We start from the raw sequence: 10,061 nt of genomic DNA, 5'->3' as shown, positions 1-10,061 counted from the left end.
ATTTTGAGCCGATCCATGACCCAATCTGAATTTTTTTTCTTTTATAAGTAAGTTGGGGTTAAGCACAAGGGGTTTGGCGCACTGGGATCATAGGACCGTAGGCCATTAGGCAAGCAGTTTAGGTTCAAATCCCAAGAGTGTCACCTCTTTGGTAACGACTCCTTGAAGGTAAGGGTAAGCTCATAAAGTTTATTGTTGTCAAGACAGGGACAGTGATCGTAAGTAGAGCCAGCGCGACTAGGTCTATGATCCTTGAGGCAATTTCTCCATGTAAATATAAAAGAAAAAGTTAGGGTTATGCAGACTCCACCAATTATGCAACCATATTTCCAAAATATTTTGGTAACCCTATAATGAGATTTTTAATGAAGATTTATAGTGGTATGGATCTTTGTATTTTTTTTTTAATATAGGCTAGGGTTTTATGCCCTTTGATTTTGGGTATAGCAGCCTTCTTTTGAGAGTTGGGCGTGAGAGTTTTAGTTATATTAAGATTTAGGGTTTTGAGAGCTTGTTATTTCGTCTGTATTTTTAAGCATTTGCTAGTAGATTTCTTGAGTTTTCAACCACATGAATCTTGTGTCTGTTCTTTTTCCCGTTAATCTATTTTTTTATGGCTTTGTATGATAATAACAAATGTTTTTTTAAGGATATACTTGAGAATTGAGTACTGATAGATGGTGGTGATAGTTTCTTTATTAGATATACTTGAGAATTGAGTTTTAGGTACATGTTTTTTTTTTATTTAAAACAAGTAATGAATATGGGGTGTCAATGGGTCGGGTTTGACCCGGACATGGCTCATACCAGACCCTATAGGGTTGAAGTTTGGTAGTAAATAAGAAGGTCCGGTTAGAATCTGGATTGGACCCGAAAAGTCCGATTAATATATGAAACCAGATATGGTTTATAGAATTTCATACCAAAACCAGGCCTGACCCGAGTTCCAACTAAGATCAGAAAATTTTCAATGCAAAAAAGATAAAATAAATTATTTTGTTGGGTATGGTTCAAGTCTGGTTCATGTAAACTTTATAAGATCTGGGTATGGTTTCTCTTATGGTGGGTTCAATTGGACTCGAGTCCGGACCAAGTACCAGCATCTCAAATCAAGTCCGGGTCTGGTTTCACCTGGGTCTGAACCAAACCTGACACATTGACACCCCTGATCATGAATGTGTAACATTTAGATTCATTTATTCAATTTTAGATTAATATTTATGTTGGATTTATGCTAGGTTCCTAGTTAATTCCAATCTATTTGTACTTTTCACACGTTAAAAAGAAGGAAAAAAAAAGAGACTTCCTTTGCACCCTCTTTTGCCGTGTACAATTACAATTTAGAGTTTGGACTTTGAATTCATAGAAACTTAAGTAGATCAAGATCCTTATATGTATAATATATAGATATATATTGCTTGGATTTTAGATGAAAATTCAAATAATCTACGATCTGACATGTTCCCAATCTTTTTGCACCCAGTAGGAAGTCACTTGCAATCAGTCAAGTCACAACCTTGAACTCCAACCCATCATGATCCGATCCGTTTCAGACTGGACAAAATCATCAAACCAGTGTCTAGGGACATTAACGGACCATGTTTGGTTCAAATATCCGGCTGACAGATTAGTGTTTAGTCAGATTCATTAAGGCATTCTATATTTGATCAACTAAATGAGTCAGATTTGGTTTCACGCTTGTCCACACAAATAGGTTTGGCTAACATCCTTAAATGACATTTGATTAGCTCAGTTAATCGGGTCTGGACGTAATAATTACTTTTCTCATATGTACACAAATTTGATCAAGTCAGATTCAATTCAATAATAACTTTCCTTGTAATGACCCTAAATTCATCTATGAAAATACATAATTTTTTTAAAGAGAATGATGCCATGACTAATTTATGGTCATGCTCTAACGGCACTAAACATTAAGGGGTCTGCCTAAGTGCAAGTGCAAGCATATATTAACCCACTATAACTAAGTTTGTGAAAGAGATATCAAAGACAATAACCTTTTATCAAAAACAGATACAACTTTTTAAGTAAATACATAAAACATCTCATTGATTTGGAGTTCATCCTAAATTAACATCCACCACATCAACCATTCATTTCTAACCATAATTTGAAATAATATAGTTTTGAACCACAATTAAACTTAACAAACTCTAACCTTAAGTTCACAAGTTTAAATTTAAATATATTTCAAACATTTAAAATCTAGCCACCAATTCATAAATATCGTGTCACTCCCAGCAACCCAGTTTCATTATCACTCCACTCGGCTAAGCCTAAGCTTCATCATCTGAAAAAATGTCAAACATAATGGGTTGAGAACCAACCATTCTCATACAAAATCTTACATTACTCAACAATAAAGGATAAAGCATAAATCAAATAAACATATATTGTAGAAAATATTCATGCATACATGATAATTTAGATATGCTTGCACACAAATGAATTTCAACATACTTGCATTATCACATGATACAATAATCAATGCATATATGATGCATGAACCAATGTAAATTGCATGAGTAACTTTTATCTTATTATTGACACTTTGCAATTAATTTAAGTTTTCTCTTGACCTCACGATAGGTACTGTTACTAGCAAAAAACCTAAGCTCAAGGCAATTTCTATAGTACATTAACCAAACAAAATTGTATTTTATTAACTGGGTCCCACACATATACCTCAACCGATATCGAGTATCCTTACCTTAGCTACAACATCAGGGCATCCACAGTCGAATGTCGGAACAACAAGAGCATCAACACCCTCTAATGCCACTTTACTTGGTATACCAATACGCCAATAATTTTTTGTTCACAAAACAGTCTTGCTCAGATCCAAAAAATAAAAGTTCTAGAACCAGTGATTGTTTTCTATTCACAAAACAATCTTGTTTGATTCAGATTTTTCAAAGAAACATCAACCAATAGTTTTACATAATGAAATAAATTATTAATTTTTATTGTAGTTAGCTTGATGTATGTGACACAAGCTCTAGAAAAATCAAAACTAAACTTCTTTCCAGCAGAGAATTAAAAATCATACAATGCATTTATGTGTATTAACAAACTAATGTTTATTTTTTTTTATGAAACTATATTGCATGATTTTTAATTCCTAAATCGTAATAAATCAACACATAAGATTTTTGTCACGTGTTCTTCAATATACGAATTAACATATATACAAATTTCAATCATAAATCTTGGATATATTGAGAGGAATAGATTTTATAAAATCATGCAACCTACATAGAATTTTTGTCTCGATAGAAATTCTAGTTCGACTTACAGAGGTTGTATCTCTCAATCAAGAACTCAAATGAGCCCAAGTTTTTTTTTGTGATTGCTCCTACATGTCTGAAATATTTTTCTAAATTTTTAAGATTTATAGATTCACCGTTTTGGAGAACCATAATTGTATTTAAAATTAGTTGTAATAAAAATAAAAGACACAATGTAGTTTTCAAAAAAACACTCCAAGAACTTTAGGTTTTTCATTAAAAACATAAAAAACATGCATACAACAAATTTGATACATCATAATGATATTCAAATCATGCATACACACATCCAAGCATACTATAAACACAGATCTAATTCATAACATGAATTAAGCATAAGATTCAACGTTTCTACATAAGATAATATGTTTTTTCACAAAACTAATTTATAAAAATGATATCGGGCTTATAAATCCTCTAAATAATTTTTTAATCCATCAAAAATCATATTAAATTCATCCTCTAAATAATTTTTTAATCCATAAAAAACCATATTAAATTCATATATAAATGCATCTTGCATGTTGTAAACACAAAATATAACCTAAAACATGTATTTAATCATGAATATATTTTTTTTTTCAGCAAACAAGTTAAATCAATCCTACAATTAAAAACGATTAGATCAAAATAAAAATAGGGCTTTTAAAATTGATATAGCATAAATTGAACCATAGAAATATGATCTCATACTTGATCAACCTATACTAAACCTTGAACATGTTGAATAATGAGAAACCCTAAACCTTTGATGTGTAAACAAGTAAATAACACAACAAACATATGAACATGTATCAAATCACGATGGAAAACACCTAAAACATTATAAGAACTCGAAAAGATAGCGTAAATCTCTCAACTCAAGTGAATGTTGTCTAAGACTTTATATCAGACTATGCACACAAAAAAAAAAGAAAAAATATGGGTGATCGACTCCTATGGTCGGTCACCAGAAAAACTATAGAACTTACCTAGGGTTTTGGCCCGTTTTCTTCTTCCTTGACTTCTCTCCAAAAATATGTTCTCTTTATCACTCTTTTCTCTCTCTTCTCTAAAAAACATGAATGAGAAATAAGATGACTCAACCCCTCTATTTCTATAGGATGTTGGGCTATCTAAATAGGACACCTCAACTATTCTTCTATAGAACACACACACACACACACACACACACACACACACACACACACACACCACCTCTTGGATTACCTTTACAAGTTAGGACTCTATCCTACCTTTCTCTGAAGATCTCTAAAAGGGTTGAAAAGTCAACAACTAACTTGCCACCTAATTAACTTGTTAATTAAATTACCTAATTAACTTACTAATTAGGATTTTTAATTAGTTTAGGACTCTCGCTCATCTATCCCATGTGGCGCCCCACTCTCTTCTAGAGAAAAAGCTATGGGACGTTCACCCCTCTCTTTCTAAAAGACACCTATGTTGACTAGTCAACCATAGCCTAATTAAGGTTTTTAATTAATTATAATTTAATTATTGTGAATTATAGAATCCTACATGGACTATAGATTTTATCTAAAAGGTTAGAGATCCAATATAAGATCTATTCCTATGGTCCAATGTGACACCCTACTCTATTTATTTAATTAAACATCATTATTTAATTATTTATTAAATAAATTATTAATAAAAATATTATTAAAATAATTTTTTTAATTATTGAAAATGAAAGGCATTATATTCCTCATTTGTATCTATTTTTTTACAATGAGGAGCCCTCATCGAAGCAAGGAAAACCCTGGGTGGGACCCATGACCACCTTGCCTTATCTGGCCCACATCTGAAAGCTATCAAGACATATGTAAGCCAACATGGTTTGATCATTTATATCTGAATTTGATTAAGCCAGATTCAACTCTACCAAAATCAATACTGCAGGTATTCATAGTGACAAAAGTTTATAATGGCAAAACAACAACAACCACATTCGTGGCTATAAGAACTCTATACGCTTCACTAGGTCGTCAGTTTAAGGCTTTCAAGTTAAAGTAAGTCGAGAGCTTGACACTTAGAGTGTGTGTCCTTTATGTTAAGCCTGAACCAAACAATAAACTATACTGGTGGGCATGGAGGGAGTATTAGTGGAGTTTTACATTGCAAACACTAACTCATATTGCAACATTTTATTTCTCATCCAGTAACTAGATGTCTGTTACGGTCCAAAAGGTAATAATAGATGTAACGCCCCAAAAATTCTGGACTTGTAACTTTTAGAAAAAAATTTGAAAGTCTTGAAATCATTTGTTTATCAAAGTTTTAAATTGTAATTCAGCGGAAAATGATATTTTTGAAATAAATCAATGGATCTTGGAAGCATTACTTGTAAGACCTTTATGCAAACTTACAGAAATGTCCTTAGGAGCGAAATATCAGGAAAAGAGTCTCATCTTGATACCATCACGTCATCGTGCCATCACCTGTCTCGTAAACCTAAACATCACTTGTACCCATAAAATGGGTCAATTTCATGAAAAACTGGTAGGTGCATAAATAAGACAATATGAAACAAAATTAAAGCAAAGCATATTATGCTAGCATGATAAACAGTTTAATTCAGTAATTAAACTACATTAGCGTGAGCATTCAACTATGCAAGAAGTAATTTATCTCTATCCTTAGCATTTGATTCACACAAGCAACTAAGCAGTTAAGAGTTCATAATCACAAGATATAAGCAATTAATTAACACGAATAAACAATTAATTAACACTAGAGGCTTAATCACAAGTATTGTGAATAATGCTAATATATGCATCAAATGCATTCATGATACACAACCCAATGAGTTAGCGTGAACAAAATTAGATTCGACAAGTAATATGAACATAATAACTTCGTTTCGATATTAGCTGGCATGCGGGTACACACAAGGCACAACACATAGAATCAACTAAGACTAATCCAGGGGTTTATTATGCCCTGTATTTTAGATACCCCAGGTAGCTAGCTAAGTCCGCTCCTAAGGAGGCGGCCAGTGACCGAGAGAGAATTCCCCAAAGGCATTCATAGCAAAGAATGCATCCAACTTCTGCAAAGTCTATAGGATCTATCCCCTAGGATAATTTTCGGTAGTCCCGTCTTCTAACTCCAATGACTGGAGACACTAAAGTGCGGTGACAAAGTAAATGACATAAAGCAGTAAATACGAAAGCAATAGCCTATACACTAAAGCATGGCAACAAAGTAAATGACAGAAAGTAGAAGCCTATACACTAAAGCGCGACGACAAAAAACAAAAAGCAGTAAATGCAAAAGCAGTAGCCTGTGCACTAAAGCACAACAACAAAGTAAATGACATAAAGGAAAGGACATGGATCACGAAACTACACCATTGAGTTAAAGGCATATATATATATATATATATATATATATATATATATATATTTGTTCCTTTTCACTTAAATGTTATTTGCTTAAATTTAGTTCATTCATTGTCCTTTGCGCAACTTTTCCCTACCTTGGGGAGTCATGGCACTGCATATGTCTCCGAGTGTATGTGACATATGTCTCAGGCCGTGGGGCACGAGCAAGCTCCGTTGCATAAGCTGCGAAAAATGAAAGGATGAGTATTAAAAAAAAAAAAGGAAATTGTCGACCCACGCTAGGGGTCAGCCCAAGGACGTGCAAGAAAGTGGGGAACGACTTGGCTGCCAAGCCAGGCCTGACCCTGGCCTGAAGGTACCCAAGAGAGAGTGAGGGTGGGCTCAGTTGTCAGGTCGAGCCTGTCCCAACTCACAAAAAAGAAAAACAAGAGGTGATGGGGTGTGGGCTTGGCTGTTCGGCCAATTCCGACCTCGGCTTACAACAAATGAGGGGCGAGGGGTGGGCTCGGTTGTTAGGTGAGCCTGTCCCCAGCCTGATAAAGGAAGAAAAGGGAGGCAGAGGTTTTGCTCCTGCCTCGCAAGAGACGCAGGTCTGCTTGAGAACACAGAGAGAAAAGAGAGAGGGTCCCGACCCCTCCTTTGCAACAAGGGGGGGGGGGGGGGGGTGGGGGGGGGGGGGGGTGGGGAGCTCGGCCCCTCACCTGCAACAAAGAAGACACAGGGAGGCACGGAGGGGGCTCGACCCCTCCATTGCAAAAAATGGGAACATAGAGGCAAAGGCAGAGGTTTTGCCCCTGCTTGTCGAAAATACATAGGTGGCGGGGGTGTTGCCCCTGCCGGCCTGCCGAAAAATAAGAGGCAGGGGCAAAAAGCCTATGCCGATCAATTAAACGTAGGCGACAGGGGGCATCGCCCCTGCCGACCAACCAAAAAATAAGAGACAGGAGCAAAAATCCCCTACCAATCGATCAAACCTAGGCGACAGGGGGCATCACCTCTACCGACTTGCCAGAAAATGTGAGGCAGGGGCAGCATCCCTCGACGATCAATCTAACACAGGCGACAGGGAGCGTCACCCCTGCTCGCTTGACGAAAAAGAAAAACAAGAGGTGATGGGGTGTGGGCTTGGCTGTCCGGCCAATTCCGACCTCGGCTTGCAACAGGTGAGGGGCGAGGAGTGGGCTCGGTTGTTAGGCAAGCCTGTCCCCAGCCTGATAAAGGAAGAAAAGGGAGGCAGAGGTTTTGCTCCTGCCTCGCAGGAGACGCAGGTCTGCTTAAGAACACAGAGAGAAAAGAGAGAGGGACCCGACCCCTCCTCTGCAACAGGGGGGGGGGGAGCTCGGCCCCTCACCTGCAACAAAGAAGACACAGGGAGGCAGGGAGGGAGCTCGACCCCTCCACTGCGAAAAATGGGAACATAGAGGCAAAGGCAGGGGTGTTGCCTTTGCCAACCTGCCGAAAAATAAGAGGCAGGGGCAAAAAGCCCCTGCCGATCAATTAAACGTAGGCGACAGGGGGCATCGCCCCTGCCGGCCAACCAAAAAATAAGAGGCAGGGGCAAAAAGCCCCTACCAATCGATCAAACCTAGGCGACAGGGGGCATCACCTCTACCGACTTTCCAGAAAATGTGAGGCAGGGGCAACATCCCTCGGCGATCAATCTAACACGGGCGACATGGAGCGTCACCCCTGCTCACTTGACGAAAAAGAAAAGAAGGAGATGAAGAAAAAGACAAGGATGAAGAAGAAGAAGAATTCAACAGAGGGAGTTAGGGGCATACTTTGAACCCTAGCTCCGATGAGGGTTCTGTCGACAGAGGGAGGTAGAGAGAGGAGAGTGTGCTCGGGGTCGCAGACGTCGGGTGTCCCTTCAATGAACCGAGGAGGACAAAAGAAGAGAGAAACAAGGGACAGAGGTTGTCGAGCAGACGAGGAGGGAGAAAGGAGGGGGAGAAAAGAGAGAGTTGCGGGAGAGGGGGGAAGATGCCGAAGGGGGGAGCTCGCCAGACATCACTGGCGAGAACTGGAGGGTGAGAGGGGAGGCACAGTCGGGGAGATAGAAGAGAGAGGGTTTCTTGTGTGAGAAACCCTTGCCCCTCCGCACCCTTTTAAAGGCACGAGGGGTCCGTTCTAACGGGGTTTGGATCCAAGTCAGATCCAAATTTGACTCAGGTCCAAATATCTCTCTCTCTCTCTCTCTCTCTATATATATATATATATATATATATATATATATATATATATATATATTTTTTTTTTTTTTGTAAAAACCTGGGATTTACAATAGATCCAGATCCAGTGCCCAGGATCTGGATGTCACCTCTAGAGTCCATATGACGAGGGCGTGAATCTAAAAGAGTTTTAGGGGACGTCTCTCATTTGTAGAAGTCAATTAAGTCTAGTTGATTGCTTTTAATTAATAGTCTTTAATTAATTCAGTTAATTAGTGTGGAGTTCTTAGATAAATAGGAGTCTTAGCTTAATTGTATTATTGACTTTTCTAATTAGATAAAGTTTTAAGTAATTAGAACTCAACCTCAGTTATCTCTATTTAAGGAGGTCTAGAAAAGCTTTATTAATTGATTAATAATTAAGTTTCACAAAACCCCTCTCTCTAACGTCTTTCTTTCTTTCTTGTATCTCTCTCTGCTATCTCTCCTCCCTCATGAGTTCTCTAGTTCCCCCTTCAGTGAACTAGGCCTGCACGGGTTAGATGTCCAACCCTTCTTTGGAGCCTGAGCTCCTCAACATCTTGGACCATGCATTTTGCTTTTCTAGTGAGCCGAGTGATGTATTTGCATTGCAGATCATGTGTTTGAGTTTTAGAACGTGAGAAAATCCATTCTAGCTTGCTACAAACCTCTCATGTACCTATGCAACTTTTCCTTAGCCTTAAAAAAGCTTTTGTTAGTTTTCTATATCCCGAAACCCCAAACTGCATCATGTTGAATACCCAAAACACCCGAATTCCCTAAATCAATAACCCCTGACTGTCAACAAACCTTTCTTTTTTGTTTAGATCATATCCCAGACCCTCACACATGTTTTTAGGTGAACCAAGGACCCCCTGAACCAGGTCCTTCCAGTTTTAGACTGAAAGTGCACCTTAAACACTTACCAGGTCCAAACTGTACTTACCTTAGTTAGCCATTTAACCTTGTTTTCATTGTTTTACTCGATCCACAACCACGAAAACCTCAAACCTTTTTCTCAAAGTGTCTAGCAGGGTTCTGCATCTTCGACATGTGCACCACAGGTTCCATGATCAAAGAATCTCATGTTTGATCATCTTGAGTTCGTCGGACTCAAATTGTAATTCTCGTTTGTCAAAAATCTTGACCTACCTTCCAGGCCTTCTTCCAAACCACTAACTTCAAAATTTTTTGAGGGTCTAATTGAATGGTATTAG

The sequence above is a fragment of the Nuphar pumila genome, chromosome 1 (genome assembly GCF_984573655.1).
Source record: "Nuphar pumila chromosome 1, dmNupPumi1.hap1.1, whole genome shotgun sequence".
Taxonomy (NCBI): Eukaryota; Viridiplantae; Streptophyta; class Magnoliopsida; order Nymphaeales; family Nymphaeaceae; genus Nuphar; species Nuphar pumila.
The sequence above is the reverse complement of the archived record's forward strand: the minus strand, read 5'-3'. Positions refer to the sequence as shown.